Source organism: Leuresthes tenuis, unplaced genomic scaffold (assembly GCF_036924035.1).
Source record: "Leuresthes tenuis unplaced genomic scaffold, fLeuTen1.0.hap1 SCAF_50, whole genome shotgun sequence".
Taxonomy (NCBI): domain Eukaryota; kingdom Metazoa; phylum Chordata; class Actinopteri; order Atheriniformes; family Atherinopsidae; genus Leuresthes; species Leuresthes tenuis.
The window spans coordinates 32863-58436 of record NW_027325404.1 but is presented as its reverse complement, the minus strand read 5'-3'; the positions used below and the strand labels follow the sequence as shown (position 1 = coordinate 58436).

General features: G+C 42.4%; 3 non-coding genes across 3 annotated transcripts; all 3 read left to right on the top strand.

Moving 5' to 3' along the window:
- Window positions 1-23175: 23175 nt before the first annotated feature.
- On the top strand, window positions 23176-23366 carry LOC140285708 (U2 spliceosomal RNA). The gene has a single exon (XR_011910688.1). It is a non-coding gene; the product is annotated as a U2 spliceosomal RNA (small nuclear RNA).
- A 411-nt stretch (window positions 23367-23777) lies between these two features.
- LOC140285714 (U5 spliceosomal RNA) lies at window positions 23778-23891 on the top strand. Its single transcript, XR_011910693.1, has one exon. It is a non-coding gene; the product is annotated as a U5 spliceosomal RNA (small nuclear RNA).
- Window positions 23892-24166: 275 nt separating this feature from the next.
- Window positions 24167-24354, top strand: LOC140285666 (U2 spliceosomal RNA). The gene has a single exon (XR_011910651.1). It is a non-coding gene; the product is annotated as a U2 spliceosomal RNA (small nuclear RNA).
- The last annotated feature ends 1220 nt before the right edge of the window (window positions 24355-25574 follow it).

Here is a 25574-nt window from a genome sequence, read left to right as displayed (position 1 = left end):
GAAGTAAGAAAGGTATAGAATTTTGGAAAAAATAAAGTGTATTAAGAGAAAGAAAGGAAAATGTTAAACAAATGCCATGACGGAATGATGATAATAATTTAGTATTAGCTGTGCCGGATCCAGACCTGGACTCCTGCCCTCCACGACGCCTGCAACAACAACAGCCAGCCCTGCCACAAGCCTCTGGCTCTCGGGAAGAAGGGACTTCTTCCATCCTCCCTCGGGAAGAAATTCCATCATTCTCACAACATCAGCTACATAGGTCTGATGATGAGGAAAAGGAAGACGTTTGGTTCTCCAGCGTACCTGCCCAAGAACTTTTAACGCAAGTGACAAAAATCCTTTACCCACAATCTGGACTTCAGAGATCTAAACGTGAGAAAAAACAAAACCAGATTCAAACCATGCCTATGGTTAAAGTTGCAGTTCCCACTGGACCATTACTGGTTTATCGACCCTGGACTGAGACTGACATCATGGAAGCATAACAATGCTTACCAGATCCAGAGATTTCTGGACCCCATTTTGCTGATGAGTTGCGAGATTTCTGCGCACAATTCTGCCCGACTGGGGTTGAATTGCGTCGCATATTAGCAAAAAAGTTCAAACCGTCCGACCTCTGCAAAATAGAGGCCAGTATGCTACAACTGGATTTGCGACCTACCAACAGTGAACGAGGACATAATGATAACGCTCAATATGAAGCAGCCAACCAAAGACTGTGTCAAGCCATCACCACTCAATTTCCAACCAAAATCAATATGTCCCACATTTACACCTGCAAACAGAAACCCGGTGAAGTGACTGATGATTTTATACAAAGCATCCTTGAGGAAGTCAGCAAGCACAGCGGTCATCAGAGACCAAGGGATTTGGGTAATGAATCAGGACCATGGGAGAGTATTGCATGCAATGCAATAATTAAAGGCCTCATGCCAGATGTCGCCACTGAAGTAAAGAACATTTACGTGGGATGGTGTGAGGGTCCTCGTTTGGCTGACGTTCGCCGATATGCTCGCCATGCTCATAACCAAGTTGAGACGCGTAAGACAACCAAAAGGGACAAGTGTGAAAAGGAGCTGCATTTGGCAGCCATGACCATGTATTACGCAGTTGGTGTAAACAGAGGACGAGGCCAAAGTCGAAGACGTGGACGTGTGGGATCAGAGCTATGATCCGAATATTTGTTTTTACTGTGGCCAGACTGGACACTGGAAGAAGGACTGTCCACAGCTGAAAAGTGATGAAATTGGGCAAAAGGCTAACTGAGGGTGGGAGGCAGGTTCTGGACGTCACGCGGCAGCGGAGCCTCCACTAATGGGTGATAGCACAAACACACTCACACATTTTTCCTGCTCTGTGTAGTGAAGAAACGCTTGCCGACTGTGATTCACGTAGTAAAGTTTTGCATGCTATTTCCGTCCTAGAGCAAAGATATTTCTCTCAGAATATGGGAACTTATGTTCATCAGTAGTGACGTCAGGGGAGTTTGATTGTCCTCCAAAGTTAAGTGGAAACCACGTTTACTGTATGTCTGCCTCAGGCCAGGTTGTGAAGGAGAAAATGACAATGCCCATTGCGTGTTGTCACTCCCGATGAGCTCTCCTTCAAACACTCATTTTTGTTATCAGAGTTGTGTCCCATTAACCTGATGGGCTGTGATCGCATGTGTAAATTAGGCATTATTTTAACTTCTACACCAGAGGGTGTTAAGGTTATGTTACAGCCTGACAAAGTTTTCACAGCAGTGTAGTTTGATTCATCGGCACTTACATATGCTTATGAGTGGAAACTTCCCAGCTCTCCTTTTTCACAACAACTAGTGGAAGAAGCAAAAGTGTTAGTTTCACCCCTTTCTGATTTCAAGCAACCTACTGATTTGCACTGCACATCACACATTTCTTTGGGGCCTGACAATGACTATGAGAAGAAGTGAAAAAATATGTGCGCCTACTTTATTGGCTGTGTCGCTCACTCCAGAGCACTTCGATTTTTTTAATGTTTGTGGTACTCGCCCTCACATTTCCTTGGCCAAACGTACACACTGGCAGTGACAAGGTGTGGGAGAGTTTGTTGCTACATGTCAGAAAGAAATGGAGTGGACCGTTTCACCTGCTGATCCAAATTTGATGTTTTCTGAACGATTGTCAGCATACAAAAAAACATTTTTGAGTACAATGCATTGTCAAACTGTTTTGGAACAAGTTTGTACACCCCGACCTGATCTTTTAGAGACTCCTCTTCCAAACTCTGACATGATTCTTTTTGTAGATGGATCAGCTTTGCGTGATCCAGCCACAGGTCCTAACTGTGTTTGGTTTGCAGTATTTTCTTCACATGACACTTTGTTGTCTGGTTCTCTTCCTAAACATTTCTCTGCTCAAACTACTGAGCTTATTGCACTTACTGAAGCTTGTAAGTTGGCAGCTGGTAAGTCTGTCACTATTTACACAGATTCCAGATATGCTTTTGGTGTTGTTCATGACTTTGGTGCGCTGTGGAAACACAGGCATTTCCTTAAATCAGATGGTAAAACTATTCTGAACTCCAAGCAGGTTTCTGATCTTCTTGATGCGATCCTTTTGCCTACAGCAATCTCGGTCTGTAAGTGTGCGGCTCACACTAACTCAGACGATCCTGTTGCTTGTGGCAATGCCAGAGCTGATGCTGCAGCTAAGCAAGCAGCTAATTTTTTTCCTGTTTTCGCTTCCCTCTCTTTGCAGGCAGAAGACTCCCTCACAGATCTCCATGCTTTGCAAACTTTTGCCTCTGCAGATGAAATTTGGTCCTCTGGACGCATTTGGTCCTCTGTGGGTGCAACTCATACGGATGGTGTTTGGATGGGACCTGATGGTAAACCCTGTCTACCTAAACATTTTTTTCCTCATTTTTCAAAATTGACACATGGGTTGAACCATGTGTCAAAAGGGGGGATGCTGAATGCACTCACTGCTCAGTGGTTCACAAAAGGGTTCAGTTCATATGCGCAAAAATACTGTCAGTCATGTATGGTTTGTGCCACACATAATGTAGGAAAGGCATTACACACATCGCAAGTTGCACACCCTCCACCAGAGAAACCTTTTGAACATTTGATGATGGATTTTGTTGAACTCACACCAGCTGAAGGAAAGAAATATGCACTAGTAATAGTGGACGTGTTTAGTAAATGGGTTGAAGTTTTCCCTGCAAAACATGCAAACAGTAATGCAGTGACTAAAGCACTGCTAAACAGAAATCATTCCTAGATGGGGCATTCCAGAGAAGATCAGCAGTGATAATGGCACACATTTTGTAAACACTGCATTGACTGAGGTTGGTAAATTCCTGGGAATAACCTTGCGCACACATTGTGCTTATCATCCACAGAGTGGAGGTGCTGTGGAAAGAGAAAATGGTACATTAAAGTCCAAGTTAGCCAAATGTTGTGAAGAAACAGGTCTGCCATGGACAAAAGCATTACCTATTGTGCTTACCCCTAATGTTGTCTTACTGTCGAAACCTTTCCACTGTTCTATCTCAAGTTTCACAGACAGTAAAAGCAGCCCTTCCAGCCACAGAAAACACACCACTCCAACCAGATGACAGGTGGTGAAGGAACTTCGCAGGAAACATTGGAAGTCCAAACGTTGGCAAGGCCCGTTCCAGGTGCTACTGGTCACTCACACAGCTGTTAAAGTTGCAGAGAGAGCAACGTGGATTCATGCCAGTCACTGTAAGAAGGTACCAGAACCAGTAGATGACTTCCACCCTGACATACATCAGCCTAACCAACACGCCCGGAAGGACAAAGATAAGAGTCAGCAGTAAAAGCTGTACTCCACCGGTGTGTTAAGTGCTAGTAACCTCTGACACCGAAGATTGAAACATCCTTACTGAGACCTGCAATGAAGATGATCATACACATGCTGTGAACCATGGAAGAAACTGTTTGTTGTTTGTATTTTCTTATTTGTAACCAGCATGTGCACATTGTATCTTGATTTCACAGGAAGCAATAATACAGGGCTGCTGTATTTTTCCCTGTGTGAAAGGCCTCATTGTATGTATCTCACCAAATGATTCAAATGACTCAAAGAACTTTTTTGCTTTCAAAATTTTTCCTCTAGTGACGCTGACTTAGAGAGGGATGAAGATAATCATATTTAATTGTTCATGTTTTGATTGTTTATCATTGGACCCTTTATCACTATGATGCCTGCATTTTAAACTCACGTTGTGTGCAAATGCAGGCTGATGTTTTACAGATAAAGTTATTATTTTCCTTGTTTCTTTTGGGTTGATTAATATAATGGTATTATTATAATCAAAAGGGAGGAATGTAATGGAAAATAATTCTTATATGCATTGTATTGAGTGTTACTGTGTATAACCTGCAAATGACTGAGCTGCAAGGTACCACCCTGCCCTGTTTTCTTAAATTCCTCTTTACAATGGTGGGCTTGTTATTATGAGATAGCTGCACTTTAGGGGGGACAGGGTTAGGCTGGTATTTACGAGTGTGTCTGGGTAACCTCAACTAATGGTTGGGGAGGAAAGTTAGAAGAACAATCAACTATACCCAAAAACAGATGACGTGATGAGCGGGCAATATAACTGTGTGTTTTTGCTTCAGTGGTCAGAGCAACTCTGTATTCTGTACTGTGTTGTTCTCTCTTGCAAGATATTATTATTAAAGCCTCTTATCTCCTCAAAAGAAAATAACTGACTCCCCAAGTGCAAGTGTCAGGACAAATGATCAAACTTCTCCAAGCTTCAGTCTGCAGAGAGGTACAAGACAGGGTTGCCCCCTTTCGCCCTCACTTTTTGCTATTTTCATCGAACCTTTAGCAGCTGCTATCAGACAAGATAGAAATATTAAAGGCATCCAACCCCAAAATATTGAGCAAAAAATAAGTCTTTATGCTGATGATGTATTACTTTTCCTTCAGAACTCACAGACGTCTCTCACTCACACGATCACACTCATAAATAAATTCTCAGCACTTTCTGACTACTCTATCAATTGGTCTAAGACCACAGTTCTGCCCATTAACTATAGGGACCAGAATATACCTGCGATCACTTTACAGTCAGGAAATATTAGATATTTAGGCATAAACATTTCCTCCAGGCTCTCAGAGCTAACAAAGCTAAATTATGTGCAATTATTAAACACAGTAGAGGACGATCTCTCTCGTTTGAAGTCCTTACCTATATCACTTATGGAGAGAGTTACAACCATTAAAATGATGATACTACCAAAAGTTAACTATTTGTTCTCAATGATCCCCATAAAACCATCTGCTACTTGGTTTAAGTCACTAGGTTCATGCATCTCCAAATTTCTGTGGAAAAACAAACCACCACGTATTAGTTTAAAAACCCTACAGAAGACCAAGGACAGTGGTGGATTAGATTTACCTAATTTTCAGCACTATTCCTTAGCCAATAGGTTACAGTATATATCAAAATGGTTTAAACCTAGCCCAATAGATGAACCATGGATAAATATAGAACAAGCATTGTGTGATAATCTGGAAATCTCTGACCTGCCACTTATTAGTCAAAACGTAAAAAATCACAAATGTTTCAAGAGCATTAACATCAGCACCTCTCTGACAGCCTGGTGGGAATTTCTTAAAATAACAAAGTCTTCACTTGTCCCGTGTAAGCTTACACCCATCTGGAACAATCCTGACATCCTGCAAAACAAAAAAATGCTAAACTTTACTCTCTGGAAGATCAAAGCAATCAAACATCTGGAACATATAATCCATAATGGACATTTTATTTCATTTGATGAGCTCATATCACAACATGAGATAGGCAGCAATAAATTCCTAGAATATCAACAACTTAAGTCTATAATAACAAAGAAATATATCCTCCACCAACCAGACTTACAACTCCCGATTAGGGTAGTAGAATTTCTAAGCATCTGCACCCCAAAACTACTATCAAAAATATATAAATTATTGTCTAAGATAGATGACACAATGTCTCTACCGTCCTCAAAATGGGAGGCAGATTTATCCATCAGTTCTAGTCATAGCTTCTGGCCACATATATGTTTGAACACCTTCAGAATGACTCGAAATCCTAATTTACAGCTCATACAATACAAAATTCTTCATAGAACACACTATACAGGACAAAGGATGTTCAGGATGGGTCTAACACACTCAAACATCTGCTCACATTGCACAGATAACACACCTGATGATTATGCACACGCTTTGTGGTTTTGTGCGCCTGTCCAGAGGTTCTGGCTTGAAGTCTTTGCGGACCTATCAACATGACTAAAGTGTAGCATTCCTGCATGCCCCACACTGTACATACTGGGTGACTTAGACAACATCAATGTGGAATTTAGCTTAGCACACATGATCCTCACAGTGTTATGTATAGCAAAGAAAACTATTCTCATGAACTGGAAAGCGAAGAACAATCTGTGTATTAACCAGTTTAGAAATTTTCTTTTAGATTATATTAGCATGGAAACAATGTCTGCTTCCTCAAAACATCAATTGGCTGAATTTAATTCTCTCTGGTCCCTTCTGATTAGCTTGATCACATAGTGGTGGTGGTGGGTTGCTGTCCCGTCGCTCTGGGCGGTTGGGTGTGTGCTGGGGGGGGCTGTGTGGCTTCGGGCGTCTGGTGGTCTCTCGGGTCGTGGGGAAATACAGCAGCCCTGTATTATTGCTTCCTGTGAAATCAAGATACAATGTGCACATGCTGGTTACAAATAAGAAAATACAAACAACAAACAGTTTGAACCATGGTTCACAGCATGTGTATGATCATCTTCATCGCTGGTCTCAGTAAGGATGTTTCAATCTTCGGTGTCAGAGGTTACTAGCACTTAACACACCGGTGGAGTACAGCTTTTACTGCTGACTCTTATCTTTGTCCTTCCGGGCGTGTTGGTTAGGCTGATGTATGTCAGGGTGGAAGTCATCTACTGGTTCTGGTACCTTCTTACAGTGACTGGCATGAATCCAGGTTGCTCTCTCTGCAACTTTAACAGCTGTATGAGTGACCAGTAGCACCTGGAACGGGCCTTGCCAACGTTTGGACTTCCAATGTTTCCTGCGAAGTTCCTTCACCACCTGTCATCTGGTTGGAGTGGTGTGTTTTCTGTGGCTGGAAGGGCTACTTTTACTGTCTGTGAAACTTGAGATAGAACAGTGGAAAGGTTTCAACAGTAAGACAACATAGCATCATCACAAACAGTTGTGGAAGGGAGGGGTCTGGTTACAGGTCCCAATCCCAGGTTAGGAGGTCTGCCAAATAAAATTTCAAATGGGCTGAGTTTCACTTGAGCTCTGATTCTCATTCTCATGTAGGTAAGCACAATAGGTAATACTTTTGTCCATGGCAGACCTGTTTCTTCACAACATTTGGCTAACTTGGACTTTAATGTACCATTTTCTCTTTCCACAGCACCTCCACTCTGTGGATGATAAGCACAATGTGTGCGCAAGGTTATTCCCAGGAATTTACCAACCTCAGTCAATGCAGTGTTTACAAAATGTGTGCCATTATCACTGCTGATCTTCTCTGGAATGCCCCATCTAGGAATGATTTCTGTTTAGCAGTGCTTTAGTCACTGCATTACTGTTTGCGTGTTTTGCAGGGAAAACTTCAACCCATTTACTAAACACGTCCACTATTACTAGTGCATATTTCTTTCCTTCAGCTGGTGTGAGTTCAACAAAATCCATCATCAAATGTTCAAAAGGTTTCTCTGGTGGAGGGTGTGCAACTTGCGATGTGTGTAATGCCTTTCCTACATTATGTGTGGCACAAACCATACATGACTGACAGTATTTTTGCGCATGTGAACTGAACCCTTTTGTGAACCACTGAGCAGTGAGTGCATTCAGCATCCCCCCTTTTGACACATGGTCCAACCCATGTGTCAATTTTGAAAAATGAGGAAAAAAATGTTTAGGTAGACAGGGTTTACCATCAGGTCCCATCCAAACACCATCCATATGAGTTGCACCCACAGAGGACCAAATGCGTCCAGAGGACCAAATTTCATCTGCAGAGGCAAAAGTTTGCAAAGCATGGAGATCTGTGAGGGAGTCTTCTGCCTGCAAAGAGAGGGAAGCGAAAACAGGAAAAGATTTAGCTGCTTGCTTAGCTGCAGCATCAGCTCTGGCATTGCCACAAGCAACAGGATCGTCTGAGTTAGTGTGAGCCGCACACTTACAGACCGAGATTGCTGTAGGCAAAAGGATCACATCAAGAAGATCAGAAACCTGCTTGGAGTTCAGAATAGTTTTACCATCTGATTTAAGGAAATGCCTGTGTTTCCACAGCGCACCAAAGTCATGAACAACACCAAAAGCATATCTGGAATCTGTGTAAATAGTGACAGACTTACCAGCTGCCAACTTACAAGCTTCAGTAAGTGCAATAAGCTCAGTAGTTTGAGCAGAGAAATGTTTAGGAAGAGAACCAGACAACAAAGTGTCATGTGAAGAACATACTGCAAACCAAACACAGTTAGTACCTGTGGCTGGATCACGCAAAGCTGATCCATCTACAAAAAGAATCATGTCAGAGTTTGGAAGAGGAGTCTCTAAAAGATCAGGTCGGGGTGTACAAACTTGTTCCAAAACAGCTTCACAGTCATGAGGCTCCCCATCCTCAGGAGTCGGAAGCAAAGTAGCAGGATTCAGAACAGTACAACGTTTAACAGTGACATTTGGCATATCACAGAGGTGTATCTGAGCCAACGAGCAGTTGAAAGATGTGAAGTTTTCTGCTCGAGAAGAATAATGGCAACAGCATGAGGAACCAAAACAGTCAAATTAGCGTAGCCCACAATATCTTGGGAGGCCAGGACAGCTTTCTCTGCAGCTGCAACAACACGAAGACAACCAGGCAGGCCTGCAGCCACAGAGTCCAGTTTTGCTGAGAAATGAGCCACTGGCCTTTGCCTGCCCCATGTTCCTGCATAAGAACAGATGTCATGCTTCTCATCAACTGCCAGTATGAAAGGTTTATGAGGATCTGGAATGCCAAGTGTTGGTGCTGTTTGAAGAGCCAGCTTAAGCTGACTAAAGGCTGATTCAGCCTCAGGAGTCCATGGAACACGATCAGCTGACTGGAGGCCTTTACCATGGATAAGAGCACCTAAGAGAGCTTCGAGAAAAGAGTAGTTAGGAATAAAGTTCCTGCAGTAAGATGTTATACCTAAGAATGACATAAGCTGTTTTTTAGTAACCGGTTTAGGAATGATCTGAACTGCAGCAACACGTTTAGGAGAAAGTGAGCGCCCATCCTTAGAAATCACATGACCCAAAAAGGTGACTTCGTCCTGTACAAACTGTAAATTAGAAAGGCTGGCTTTATGGCCATAAGAATGAAGATGTTTCAACAGATTCACTGTCTTTTTCACACTGTTGTTTAGATGGACTACATAAAAGGATGTCATCCACATACTGCAAAAGAGCAGAGCCTGTGGTTGATTGAAGTTAATCCAGACTAGCTTTGAGGGCAGCATTGTAAATAGTGGGACTTTCACAGTACCCCTGGCATAACCGGGTAAAAGTCCAAGATCTCCCTTCAAACTAAAAAGCAAACCAAAATGGGCTATCAGGGTGCACTGGCGACAAGTCAACCACTGAGAAAAACTGTGCATCTGATGTAATTTGAGACAAAATAGTGTGTGGGTTGGGCACAGTAGGAGCATGTGGCTGAACTGCAGCATTCACCGCTTGGAGGTCCTGTACAAAACGCCATTCATCTGGCTGGCCAGCATCTTTAATCTTTTTAACAGGAAACAATGGAGTAAGCACAGGTGAATTTTCAAAAGGAACAATAACGCCTGTTTTCTGAAAAGATTGAAAAACAGGTTTAATCCCTTTAATTGCTTCAGGTTTAAAAGGGTATTGTTTTTTACATGGACAAAAGTCTGATTTAGGGGTGACAATTACTGGTTCACAGCCTTTTATCAACCCCACATCATATTTGCTCTTAGCCCAAAGATCATTGGATACTTCAGCCAACATGGGTATCGAAGACAAATCTGTTTCAGATAAAAAACATGCTTCAAAATGTGATTCTGTGGTAGGAATTAAGTCCACAGTTCTTTGACAATGCATTGTACTCAAAAATGTTTTTTTGTATGCTGACAATCGTTCAGAAAACATCAAATTTGGATCAGCAGGTGAAACGGTCCACTCCATTTCTTTCTGACATGTAGCAACAAACTCTCCCACACCTTGACACTGCCAGTGTGTACGTTTGGCCAAGGAAATGTGAGGGCGAGTACCACAAACATTAAAAAAATCGAAGTGCTCTGGAGTGAGCGACACAGCCAATAAAGTAGGCGCACATATTTTTTCACTTCTTCTCATAGTCATTGTCAGGCCCCAAAGAAATGTGTGATGTGCAGTGCAAATCAGTAGGTTGCATGAAATCAGAAAGGGGTGAAACTAACACTTTTGCTTCTTCCACTAGTTGTTGTGAAAAAGGAGAGCTGGGAAGTTTCCACTCATAAGCATATGTAAGTGCCGATGAATCAAACTGCACTGCTGTGAAAACTTTGTCAGGCTGTAACATAACCTTAACACCCTCTGGTGTAGAAGTTAAAATAATGCCTAATTTACACATGAGATCACAGCCCATCAGGTTAATGGGACACAACTCTGATAACAAAAATGAGTGTTTGAAGGAGAGCTCATCCGGAGTGACAACACGCAATGGGCATTGTCATTTTCTCCTTCACAACCTGGCCTGATGCAGACATACAGTAAACGTGGTTTCCACTTAACTTTGGAGGACAATCAAACTCCCCTGACGTCACTACTGATGAACATAAGTTCCTATATTCTGAGAGAAATATCTTTGCTCTAGGACGGAAATAGCATGCAAAACTTTACTACGTGAATCACAGTCGGCAAGCATTTCTTCACTACACAGAGCAGGAAAAATGTGTGAGTGTGTTTGTGCTATCACCCATTAGTGGAGGCTCCGCTGCCGCGTGACGTCCAGAACCTGCCTCCCACCCTCAGTCAGTCTTTTGCCCAATTTCATCACTTTTCAGCTGTGGACAGTCCTTCTTCCAGTGTCCAGTCTGGCCACAGTAAAAACAAATATTCGGATCATAGCTCTGGCGTGGCCCATTTCGACCTCCTCTCCCACACGTCCACGTCTTCGACTTCGGCCTCGTCCTCTGTTTACACCAACTGCGTAATACATGGTCATGGCTGCCAAATGCCAAAAACCATCCCACGTAAATGTTCTTTACTTCAGTGGCGACATCTGGCATGAGGCCTTTAATTATTGCATCGCAGACTGTGGCCTTCTCTCAGCCAAACACCTCTGATCTCGCTTTTCATGATGTAAGGTTGGGCATTCAGACCTTGCTTCACCTGCTTTTCACCAAATATAGTCGGACATTCACACCTTCTTGCAGCCGAACACTTCCGCTCCACCTTTTAGTGTTCTATCACACCTTTTTTTTCACCGCATTTTATAGATTATGGTTGGAAATTCTCAACCACTCTCATCCGAAGACCTCTCCTTCCGCTTTTGTTAATATATTTGAACTTTAGTCGGACATTCACACCTTCTTGCAGCCGAACCACCTCCGCTCCCTGTTTTGATCATGTATGGTCTGGCAATACTACCTTTTCTTACCCGTTTGTGAGTAATTATGGCTGGACATTCACACCTACTTGCAGCCGAACACCACCTCTCCCGCTTTTGATGATGTATGGTCCGGCATTCTTACCTTTTCTAACACATTTTTCAGCAATTATGGTCGGAGATTCATACCTCCTTACAGCTGAACACCTCCGCTCCTGCATTTGATGGTGTATAGTTGGGCATTCTCACCCTTTCTCATCAGCTTTTTGCAAATTATGATCTAACATTCACACCTGCTTTTGATGATGTATAGTTGGACATTCACACCTTTTCTTACCCATTTTTCAGGAATTTTTCATTTTTCAGGAATTATGGACATTCAAACCTTCCTGCAGCTGAACACCTCCTCTCCCGCTTATGATCATGTGCGGTTTGATATTCGAAAATTTTCTTTCATGTTTTCTAGCAATTTTTGATGGACATTCAGACCTTTTTGCAGCTGAACACCTCCGCTCCCGCTTTTGATGGTGTATAGTCGGGCTTTCGATTATTTTCTTCCCCGTTTTTAAAAAAATTATGGTTGGACATTCAGACCTTCTTGCAGCCGAAAACCTCCGCTCCCTCTTTTGATCATACATTGTCGGGCATTTGCACCTTTTCTTACCCGCTTTTTACAAACCATGGTCGGACTTTCACACCTTCTTGTAGCCGAACACATACGCTCCCACTATTGATTGTGTACAGTCGGGTATTTTAACCTTTTCTTACCCGCTTTTTACCAACTATGGTCGGACATTCCATTGCATGCAATACTCTCCCATGGTCCTGATTCATTACCCAAATCCCTTGGTCTCTGATGACCGCTGTGCTTGCTGACTTTCTCAAGGATGCGGTGTACAAAATCATCAGTCCCTTCACCAGGTTTCTGTTTGCAGGTGTAAATGTGGGACATATTGATTTTGGTTGGAAATTGAGTGGTGATGGCTTGACACAGTCTTTGGATGGCTGCTTCATATTGAGCGTTATCATTATGTCCTCGTTCACTGTTGGTAGGTCGCAAATTCAGTTGTAGCATACTGGCCTCTATTTTGCAGAGGTCGGTCAGTTTGAACTTTTTTGCCAATATGCGACGCAATTCAACCCCAGTCAGGCAGAATTGTGCGCAGAAATCTCGCAACTCGTCAGCAAAATGGGGTCCAGAAATCTCTGGATCTGGTAAGCATTGTTATGCTTCCATGATGTCAGTCTCAGTCCAGGGTCGATAAACCAGTAATGGTCCAGTGGGAACTGCAACTTTAACCATAGGCATGGTTTGAATCTGGTTTTGTTTTTTCTCAAGTTTAGATCTCTGAAGTCCAGATTGTGGGTAAAGGATTTTTGTCACTTGCGTTAAAAGTTCTTGGGCAGGTACGCTGGAGAACCAAACGTCTTCCTTTTCCTCATCATCAGACCTATGTAACTGATGTTGTGAGAATGATGGAATTTCTTCCCGAGGGAGGATGGAAGAAGTCCCTTCTTTCCGAGAGCCAGAGGCTTGTGGCAGGGCTGGCTGTTGTTGTTGCAGGCGTCGTGGAGGGCAGGAGTCCAGGTCTGGATCCGGCACAGCTAATACTAAATTATTATCATCATTCCGTCATGGCATTTGTTTAACATTTTCCTTTCTTTCTCTTAATACACTTTATTTTTTCCAAAATTCTATACCTTTCTTACTTCTTATTTAAACTTAATTTTCTTTTTTTTGCTTCATCTCTTTCTCATATTTGCAAAACTTTCTTATTTCTAACATACTAAAAGAACCTTCAGGTGGAAAACCTCTGGACCATATGTCTTTTTCATTTCATCATGCTCAGGTCCCCCGGTAGGGTCAAAAGTCTGAGACCTACTGTTTCCCATTCTCAGACTTGGAATGGGGAAATATATTCCTTCACTCAAAGGACGTCTCCAATGAGGACCTTAATCTGTACTCACACTTCTTCGGAGTACTTCACACTTCTTCGGACTGCTTCAAAAGTTTCACTTACCCATGAAATCTCTGTCTCACTAATGACACAACCGGGAAACCCTCTTTTATTCAAATAAAAACTAAAAAGCAGTCCTATCGTCTCAGACTATCATATTTCAAAAATGATCCCAGCGCTGGTATTCAGGAAAAGGACCTGCCAGTCCTCTCTCTCAGAAAAGGCCTTGGAGGTATGAGGCTGGAACAGCTACTTCAGTCCAGGCTGGCCATGCACTGCGATCCGGTCCAGAGACACCAGTCGAGGGATCCTGTTCGTGACGCCAAAATTGTGGTGGAAATTTAGTAACGCACAGAGTCAGTTATTTTCTTCTGAGGAGATAAGAGGCTTTAATAATAATATCTTGAAAGAGAGAACAGCACAGTACAGAATACAGAGTTGCACTGACCACTGAAGTAAAAACACACAGTTATATTGCCCGCTCATCACGTCATCTGTCTTTGGTTGATAGTTGATTGTTCTTCTAACTTTCCTCCCCAACCATCAGTTTAGGTTACCCAAAAGGAGTGTATTGCTCCATCACAAGTATGCTTCTTTCACAAACAGGGTAATATGAAGAATATTATGCCTGAAACCTATTTAGACATGCAAAAATATGAAGGACAAAGCAGTTTTAACTTGGTTTGAGTGAAGGAATTCATTTTATAACAAAATCTGAAATTGTGTAGAACTCGTGAAAATAAGCTTATTCTCGGATTCCTAAAGGTTTAGTGTTGTTCTTTCCTATCCTGCAAAGTACAACGTTCTTTTTTGTTTAAAGCTATTTAGACATGGATAAATATGAAGGACAAAGCAGTTTTAACTTGGTTTGAGTGAAGGAATTAATTTTATATCAAAATCCGGAATTGTGTAGAACTCGTGAAAAGAAGCTTATTCTTATTACACCAGTCGCAGCAGCCCGGGCCTGACACCCACCATCACCCAGGCCCCCCCAGGCCCCTCCCAACAGGGGAAAAGCACACCCCCACACAGACCCCCTCCCCCTCACCGCACGCCCCAACACCCTAAAAAAAACAACCACCTGCGGACACCTTCGAGTTCCCAGAGCAACAAGCCCGGCACCAGGACCTGCACCAACCCACGCATACTGTGGCATGTCCAGGGCAACCCAGACCCCCCAGGCACAGGCAGGGCCCCGCCCTGGGCACAAGGCAGCGGCAAGCCACCAGGTCAAGGCCCAGCTCCACCACCCACGCCAGAGCGGCCCGGTCACCCGGTACAGAGCCAGCAGCCACCACCCCAAGGCCCCTAAGGGACCCCGCCCCACACCGCAAGACAACCCAACCCGCAAGCCCCCAAAACTGCCCTCCAAGCCCGACACACAGTCCCCCCCAGCAATGACCAACCCGGTCCCCACGACCCGAGAGACCACCAGACGCCCGAAGCCACACAGCTCCCCCCAGCACACACCCAACCGCCCAGAGCGATTTCTAAACTGGTTAATACACAGATTGTTCTTCGCTTTCCAGTTCATGAGAATAGTTTTCTTTGCTATACATAACACTGTGAGGATCATGTGTGCTAAGCTAAATTCCACGTTGATGTTGTCTAAGTCACCCAGTATGCACAGTGTGGGGCATGCAGGAATGCTACACTTTAGCCATGTTGATAGGTCCGCACAGACTTCAAGCCAGAACTTCTGGACAGGCGCACAAAACCACAAAGCGTGTGCATAATCATCAGGTGTGTTATCTGTGCAATGTGAGCAGATGTTTGAGTGTGTTAGACCCATCCTGAACATCCTTTGTCCTGTATAGTGTGTTCTATGAAGAATTTTGTATTGTATGAGCTGTAAATTAGGATTTTGAGTCATTCTGAAGGTGTTCAAACATATTTGTGGCCAGAAGCTATGACTAGAACTGATGGATAAATCTGCCTCCCATTTTGAGGACGGTAGAGACATTGTGTCATCTATCTTAGACAATAATTTATATATTTTTGATAGTAGTTTTGGGGTGCAGATGCTTAGAAATTCTGCTACCCTAATCGGGAGTTGTAAGTCTGGTTGGTGGAGGATATATTTCTTTGTTATTATAGACTTAAGTTGTTGATATTCTAGGAATTTATTGCTGCCTATCTCATGTTGTGATATGAGCTCATCAAATGAAATAAAATGCCCATTTTGGATTATATGTTCCAGATGTTTGATTCTTTTGATCTTCCACAGAGTAAAGTTTAGCATTTTTTTGTTTTGCAGGATGTCAGGATTGTTCCAGATGGGTGTAAGCTTACACGGGACAAGTGAAGACTTTGTTATTTTAAGAAATTCCCACCAGGCTGTCAGAGAGGTGCTGATGTTAATGCTTTTGAAACATTTGTGATTTTTTACGTTTTGACTAATAAGTGGCAGGTCAGAGATTTCCAGATTATCACACAATGCTTGTTCTATATTTATCCATGTTCATCTATTGGGCTAGGTTTAAACCATTTTGATATATACCGTAACCTATTGGCTAAGGAATAGTGCTGAAAATTAGGTAAATCTAATCCACCACTGTCCTTGGTCTTCTGTAGGGTTTTTAAACTAATACGTGGTGGTTTGTTTTTCCACAGAAATTTGGAGATGCATGAATCTAGTGACTTAAACCAAGTAGCAGGTTGGTTTTATGGGGATCATTGAGAACAAATAGTTAACTTTTGGTAGTATCATCATTTTAATGGTTGTAACTCTCTCCATAAGTGATATAGGTAAGGACTTCTAACGAGAGAGATTGTCCTCTACTGTCTTTAATAATTGCACATAAATTAGCTTTATTAGCTCTGAGAGCCTGGAGGAAATATTTATGCCTAAATATCTAATATTTCCTGACTGTAAAGTGATCGCAGGTATATTCTGGACCCTACAGTTAATGGGCAGAACTGTGGTCTTAGACCAATTGATAGAGTAGTCAGAAAGTGCTGAGAATTTATTTATGAGTGTGATCGTGTGAGTGAGAGACGTCTGTGAGTTCTGAAGGAAAAGTAATACATCATCAGCATAAAGACTTATTTTATGCTAAATATTTTGGGGTTGGATGTCTTTAATATTTCTATCTTGTCTGATAGCAGCTGCTAAAGGTTTGATGAAAATAGCAAAAAAGTGAGGGAGAAAGTGAGCAACCCTGTCTTGTACTTCTCTGCAGACTGAAGCTTGGAGAAGTTTGATCATTTGTCCTGACACTTGCATTTGGGGAGTCAGTTATTTTCTTGTGAGGAGATAAGAGGCTTTAATAATAATATCTTGCAAGAGAGAACAACACAGTACAGAATACAGAGTTGCTCTGACCACTGAAGCAAAAACACACAGTTATATTGCCCGCTCATCACGTCATCTGTTTTTGGGTATAATTGATTGTTCTTCTAACTTTCCTCCCCAACCATCAGTTGAGGTTACCCAGACACACTCGTAAATACCAGCCTAACCCTGTCCCCCCTAAAGTGCAGCTATCTCATTATAACAAGCCCACCATTGTAAAGAGGAATTTAAGAAAACAGGGCAGGGTGGTACCTTGCAGCTCGGTCATTTGCAGGTTATACACAGTAACACTCAATACAATGCATATAAGAATTATTTTCCATTACATTCCTCCCTTTTGATTATAATAATACCATTATATTAATCAACCCAAAAGAAACAAGGAAAATAATAACTTTATCTGTAAAACATCAGCCTGCATTTGCACACAACGTGAGTTTAAAATGCAGGCATCATAGTAATAAAGGGTCCAATGATAAACAATCAAAACATGAACAATTAAACATGATTATCTTCATCCCTCTCTAAGTCAGCGTCACTAGAGGAAAAATTTTGAAAGCAAGAAAGTTATTTGAGTCATTTGGTCTTTTTCACACTGTTGTTTAGATGGACTACATAAAAGGATGTCATCCACATACTGCAAAAGAGCAGAGCCTGTGGTTGATTGAAGTTAATCCAGACTAGCTTTGAGGGCAGCATTGTAAATAGTGGGACTTTCACAGTACCCCTGGCATAACCGGGTAAAAGTCCAAGATCTCCCTTCAAACTAAAAAGCAAACCAAAATGGGCTATCAGGGTGCACTGGCGACAAGTCAACCACTGAGAAAAACTGTGCATCTGATGTAATTTGAGACAAAATAGTGTGTGGGTTGGGCACAGTAGGAGCATGTGGCTGAACTGCAGCATTCACCGCTTGGAGGTCCTGTACAAAACTGTACACATCATATTTGCTCTTAGCCCAAAGATCATTGGGCACTTCAGCCAACATGAGTATCGAAGACAAATCTGTTTCAGATAAAAAAACATGCTTCAAAATGTGATTCTGTGGTAGGAATTAAGTCCACAGTTCTTTGACAATGCATTGTACTCAAAAATGTTTTTTTGTATGCTGACAATCGTTCAGAAAACATCAAATTTGGATCAGCAGGTGAAACAGTCCACTCCATTTCTTTCTGACATGTAGCAACAAACTCTCCCACACCTTGTCACTGCCAGTGTGTACGTTTGGCCAAGGAAATGTGAGGGCGAGTACCACAAACATTAAAAAAATCGAAGTGCTCTGGAGTGAGCGACACAGCCAATAAAGTAGGCGCACATATTTTTTCACTTCTTCTCATAGTCATTGTCAGGCCCCAAAGAAATGTGTGATGTGCAGTGCAAATCAGTAGGTTGCATGAAATCAGAAAGGGGTGAAACTAACACTTTTGCTTCTTCCACTAGTTGTTGTGAAAAAGGAGAGCTGGGAAGTTTCCACTCATAAGCATATGTAAGTGCCGATGAATCAAACTGCACTGCTGTGAAAACTTTGTCAGGCTGTAACATAACCTTAACACCCTCTAGTGTAGAAGTTAAAATAATGCCTAATTTACACATGAGATCACAGCCCATCAGGTTAATGGGACACAACTCTGATAACAAAAATGAGTGTTTGAAGGAGAGCTCATCCGGAGTGACAACACGCAATGGGCATTGTCATTTTCTCCTTCACAACCTGGCCTGATGCAGACATACAGTAAACGTGGTTTCCACTTAACTTTGGAGGACAATCAAACTCCCCTGACGTCACTACTGATGAACATAAATTCCTATATTCTGAGAGAAATATCTTTGCTCTAGGACGGAAATAGCCTGCAAAACTTTACTACGTGAATCACAGTCGGCAAGCGTTGCTTCACTACACAGAGCAGGAAAAATGTGTGAGTGTGTTTGTGCTATCACCCATTAGTGGAGGCTCCGCTGCCGCGTGACGTCCAGAACCTGCCTCCCACCCTCAGTCAGCCTTTTGCCCAATTTCATCACTTTTTAGCTGTGGACAGTCCTTCTTCCAGTGTCCAGTCTGGCCACAGTAAAAACAAATATTCGGATCATAGCTCTGGCGTGGCCCATTTCGACCTCCTCTCCCACACGTCCACGTCTTCGACTTCGGCCTCGTCCTCTGTTTACACCAACTGCGTAATACATGGTCATGGTTGCCAAATGCAGCTCCTTTTCACACTTGTCCCTTTTGGTTGTCTTACGCGTCTCAACTTGGTTCTGAGCATGGCGAGCATATCGGCGAACGTCAGCCAAACGAGGACCCTCACACCATCCCACGTAAATGTTCTTTACTTCAGTGGCGACATCTATATAATATTGTCTGGGTCCCGTTAAAACATGTATTTTTCCCATCTAATTCCTTGTTTGCTTTAAAACAAGTATTCCCCATTTTCTATCCCTTCAGTAGCCAACCAGTTTGTATGGAGTACACTGGAGCAACTTGACTGATCAGTAAAACACTGCTTTTGTTGTCACCGCAAGGCTTCCCCCGTCGGTTGTTTCACTGAGACACTACTGAGTAACTACAACTCAACACAGTTTATACACATAACATTCATATACATACTAACAAACAAACAAACAATAATTTATCGCAATTTTCTCATCTCTATTTGAACGTACACCCAGGTAAATATTCCTGTAGTCTTCTCATACCGACTATGGACCCATTCATTGTTTAACTTCACTGTTTTGCAAATCCTAATTGAATATTACACATTGACATTGAACTTTACTGGATAAGCAGGTCTTCATTGCATTCAGCAGCCTATATGTGAGCATCTATGTGTAAGCTGTTCTTCTTTGCATTTATCAGCAGCAAGCAATTCTTCACTGCACATGCATATGTAAATAGTAAAACAATTCCAATGTGATAGCGAAACCTTCTATATCACAGTGGTTTCTAAGATCTATTTTAAGTTCTTTGCCATCAGTGAGATGACATAGTTTACAAAGTGTGTAAAATTATCACTGAAGATCTTTTCAGGAATTTCAAATCTAGAAATGAGTTATTTTACGCGTGATTTTGCTACTGAGAGTGCATCTGCTTGTGCACATGGAAATATTTCAGACCATTTGGTAAAAACCTCTGTTGTCACTGAGCAGAATCGTTTCCCTTAACATTAATTTAGTTCAATGAAATCTACACAATAATGAAATAATGAAATCCAAACAAATATGTTGAAAAAGATACACTGGCTTAGGGAATTATCTTCGTTTTGGTCTTAGATTGCCCTGTAGAATGTATTTTGCACATATTTGACCTGCTAGACAAAACTTTATTCATTTATTTATTCTAAAAAAAAAAATTCAATAATTAGTAAAACCATATGCTGTAAAAACCTTGTTCATTATTGCTTCCATCCCTCCTGTTGAGACATGACATGGTCCGTGGCTCAATACTGCAGCATATTTAAACAAATTCTTTGGCAGTATGGTTTTCCTTCCGGTCATTCATACGAGTCTATTGTAGATGGCAATTGAATAACATCTAATAATGCTAAAATATTTGTAGTTTATACATTTAGCTGTGGATGTCAACATACCTGTTTTTCCAATGCTGTGTTAACACATGTACAGTTGAGAAGGCATACTGACTGTCAGTGTAAACGTTAACAACCTTTTTGTTATTTAATTTACAAGCTTCAGTTAAAGCTACCAATTCGACTGCTTGAACAGAGTAATTTTTTGGTAGTGGTTGTTTTAAGAAAACTTCAGTTTCTGTTACTACTGCAAATCCTGTAGCATTTGTGCCATCAGGGTTTTTTGCTTGACCTGTTGAATAAATATAGTTATTTCTGCATTTTCATAACGTATATCAGTTAAGTCTGGCCTGGGTAAAACACTGATGGTTATTTCTGACATGCAATCATGAGGCTTTCCATCTGTGGGGTAGGTAGCAGTGTGGATGGATTAAGTGTAGCACATCTCTCGACAACAAGGTGTGGCTGTGAAAGAAGAACTGTTATGTAGGAGAGATGTCTGGTAAAGATATTTTGTTAAGTAACCATATCACAGCCACTGCATGAGGTACCTTAAGTGTTAATGGGTGAAATAACACCATTATTGTTGATGCCTGCACTGCCAATGGCTTCTGGCCATTGATTCAAAAGTACGATCTCGTCCCTTTTTCCCCCTTTCAGTGGACACTGGCCCCTAATTACCGCAATTCAGCAGGGGGTCTTTCATTAGGAGTACTGGACTCCCCCGTGCACGGTTTCAGCTCCGACCCTGGAAAGCGGAAAAAACGTTGAGATCTGGTTTGAGGACCCAATTGTTGAGAAAAGTCTCTCAATGAGACTCAGAGTTGCTGGAGTCAGTTAATGCAAATGTTTAATCTTGCAGCAAGTTCAAGAATGTGTGTGTGTATGGGTGTATGTGTGTGAACGTGTGTGAGTTTGTGTGTGTGAGAGTTTAAAGAACCTGTTATCCACAGGCAGGTCTTAACTAGTATGGCACAGGTCCAGCCTGTCTCATCTTTTTTGGAAGGTCCAGCGCTCGGCCGTAACCCTTCTGTCTGTTTGGACTCTCACATACATTCGGTTAATCATAGAAAAATGAGAACAAAACTTTTTAGCCCCTTAAATTCATAAAACAGACATGGTGCAGTTATTTCCATTCTAGAAAATAAGAGTAATCACCACCATTCCTATAAATTCTGGATATTCTAACAATCTGAATCTTTTTTAAATGTTCGATGAAGCCCATTGCTGTTCTGTTTAGAGACTCAGCTGATCATAAACCAAGTTTTGCTCTTGAACCAAGCTTCTAAACTCTTCACCTTTTTCATTTCTCAGTTAGTATTCACTTTAAAACTGATTAAAAGAAAAATTAAATGAATGCCTATCAACAAATGTGGGATCTAAACTCTAGTGCTTTCTCTAAAATAATTTCTTTTCTCAATTCAGAAATGTATGTGTGTAAGTCACAACACCCGTGACACCAAAACGGCTTTCTTTTCTCTCTTTTCTCTACACTCTGCACTGTGAGCACACACACCAAATCAGAAAGGACTGTGGGGACACAAAACCGCTCTCTCTCTTTTTTTTTTGATTGTGTGCCAGGGCGTTGTCTCACGTATTAGATTATGCTTAAGATACGAATGGGTTTATCAGTCACATCAGAATCCATACATACTGATCCTCCAATAATAAAATGGTCGGATCTTATCAAACACACTTTGTTTCTTGTGACAAGTCAGCGAAACAGCGTATACACGTCAAGACACTGAATCAAGTTTGCCACAAGAACTCATAAGTTTGGCAGTATTGCTCTGCCGTCAGCAATCATACACCCATTTTATTTTCATGAGACATGTGCAGGCACCTGTTCATCTACTGTTCTATCACTATGAATTAGTTTATCTATTATCAATAAGGATACTTCTACAACTACTATCAAAGTATGTCCGGACTTCTTATGTTGTCAGTTGCTATATATGAATAAGTGGGTTGCTACTGAAAAGCATTAAGCATGTCACACAGCCCAAACATATAACATTTCAGGACACACCACACAGTTAACAACCACAGTGAAGCGTGTCAAAGCCCAAACATGTAACATTCAACAGGACACTTACACAACACATTCAAATCAAACAGTCAGACAACATACAAGAACATATACCCCAGCCGGCATTGCTCCCTGCCTATTTTCCTACAACTCACTATGTGTGCGCACACCTTTATTCACAAACTCTTCAACTTATACTCTTTTACCGAAGCTGCTACAGCTCGATAAGCCAAATACCCTTAGATCCTATTTCGGTGAATTTGACATCTGCCTTGTATGTAACAGATTAGCGGTTTAGCAGTTTTAATTTAGTTTGAGTGAAGGAATTCATTTTATAGCAAAATCCGAAATCGTGAAGAACTCATGAAAGTAAGCTTATTCTCGGATTCCTGAAACTTTAGATTTGCTCTTTCTTTTACTGCAAAGTACAACGTTGAGCAGCACTAATGAGTTGTTTCTATTTTTGGCAGGCTTTACCTTTGCGGATGAAGCCCTTTCTGTCTGTGCAAAAGAAATCTTGTTACTGTGCAGAGTGACTTCTCTGAGTAGAGTCGCCTTACTTGTTGCGACTGTGCCGATGTTCGAAGCTGGAGTGCAAAGTTGTTGCTTGAATGGTGCTCACTGGAGCGTGTGGTAGTGTAAAGTTATACCATTTAAAAGGGCTGAAGAGTGCTTAGTGCAGCGGGTGGGCGGAGGTGCAAAGTGACACTATGGCCATAAAAAGAACACCGCTACAAGTGCGCATTGTGCCAGGAAGGGCCCTCGGACGTGAACCAGTGGACAGTTATCGCTTCTCGGCCTTTTGGCTAAGATCAAGTGTAACATCTGTTCTTATCAGTTTAATGTCTGATATGTCCTCTATGCGAGGACTACATATTAAATGGATTTTTATCAATAGGAGTTGAAAAAGGAGCTTGCTCCGTTCACTCCAAGCATCGACCCGGTACTGCAGTGCCGCTGGGAACGGTGCGCTCTCCTCTGCTCTTGTGAAAAAGCAAACAGCGGTGCAGGATGGAAGTTTCAGGGAGCCTAAGATGAAACTTTCTTTTAATCTGCTGAGAAAAGAGAGTGAATGCGAAGCAGACTTTAACACGGCTCTGGGAGCGAGCCGAGTGCGGGCTAACCGGGAGAATTGCTTGAAAGAAACGCGACACCGAATGAGCAGTCAGAACAAAGCCTCAATACGGTGTTCCCGTGTTGTTTGTGGCTGCCTTGTCTTTTGCACAGAGTAAAAGACAAGGCAGCCATCAAATAGGGCCCGATTGTTCCTACTTGGTCAGCCGAGGAGCAAGGGGGGGGAGCAAGCATCTCAACCAAGCAAAGCTCACCATGGGGAAGGTGGCTATGCCAACTAGCCTGATGCCCTGCTCCCGCAGTGATGGATAATCGTACACTGGTTTCTCTTCATAATGTACAAGTCCTTCGCCTTTTACTAAAGACTTCCGTGGAGAGCAGCACTAATGAATTGTTTCTATTTTTGGCAGGCTTTACCTTTGCGGGTGAAGCCCTTTCTGTCTGTGCAAAAGAAATCTTGTTACTGTGCAGAGTGACTTCTCTGAGTAGAGTCGCCTTACTTGTTGCGACTGTGCCGATGTTGCTTGAATGGTGCTCGCTGGAGCGTGCGGTAGTGTAAAGTTATACCATTTAAAAGGGTTGAAGAGTGCTCAGTGCAGCGGGTGGGCGGAGGTGCAAAGTGACACTATGGCCATAAAACGAACACCGCTACAAGTGCGCATTGTGCCAGGAAGGGCCCTCGGACGTGAACCAGTGGACAGATATCGCTTCTCGGCCTTTTGGCTAAGATCAAGTGTAGTATCTGTACTTATCAGTTTAATATGTGATATGTCTATGCGAGGACTACATATTAAATGGATTTTTATCAATAGGAGTTGAAAAAGGAGCTTGCTCCGTTCACTCCAAGCATCGACCCGGTACTGCAGTGCCGCTGGGAACGGTGCGCTCTCCTCTGCTCTTGTGAAAAAGCAAACAGCGGTGCAGGATGGAAGTTTCTTTTAATCTGCTGAGAAAAGAGAGTGAATGCGAAGCAGACTTTAACACGGCTCTGGGAGCGAGCCGAGTGCGGGCTAACCAGGAGAATTGCTTGAAAGAAACGCGACACCGAATGAGCGGTCAGAACAAAGCCTCAATACGGTGTTCCTGTGGTGTTTTTATAAAATGCGGTGTAAAAAAAGGTGTGAATGCCCCATAGAAAACTAAAAGGTGGAGCGGAAGTGTTCGGCTGCAAGAAGGTGTGAATGTCCGACTATATTTGGTGAAAAGCAGGTGAAGCAAGGTCTGAATGCCCAACCTTACATCATCAAAAGCGAGATCAGAGGTTTTTGGCTGCAAGAAGGCCATAGTTTGCCAAAAGCGGGTAAGGTGCGAATGATCGGCTAAATATCAACAAAAGTGGGGGCGGAGGTCTTCGGATGCAAGTGGGTGTGAATATCCCACCATACAAGTATGGTGGAGAGGAAGCTGTGAATGGCCGACCATAGTTTGCAAAAAGCGGGTAAGAAAAGGTGCGAATGTCCAACCATACATGATCAAAACAGGGAGCGGAGGTGTTTGGCTGCGACAAGGTGTGAATGTCCACCCATAATTAATGAAAAGCGGGCAACAAGTAGGTTCGAATGCCCAACCATACATCAACAAAAGCAGGAGTGGATGTGTTTGGCTACAAGAAGGTTTGAATGTCCGAGCATAGTTTGTAAAAAGCGGGTAAGAAAAGGTGCGAATGCCCCACAAAGTATGATCAAAAGAGGGAGTGGAGGTTTTCGGCTACAAGAAGGTTTGAATGTACGACCATAGTTTGTAAAAAGTGGGTAATAAAAGGTGCGAATGCCCGAACATACACCATCAAAAGAGGGAGCGGAGGTGTTCCGCTGAAAGACGGTGTGAATGTCCGACCATAGTTGGTAAAAAGCGGGTAAGAAAAGGTTCGAATGCCCGAATATATACCATCGAAAGCGGAAGCGGAGGTGTTCGGCTGTAAGAAGTTGTGAACGTCCGACCAAAGTTTGTAAAAAGCAGTTAAGAAAAGGTGCGAATATCCAACCAAACATAATCAAAAGTGGGAGCAGAGCTGTTCAGCTACAAGAAGGTGTGAAAGTCCGACCATGGTTTGTAAAACGCGGGTAAGACAAGGTGCGAATGCCCGACAATGTATGATCAAAAGAGGGAGC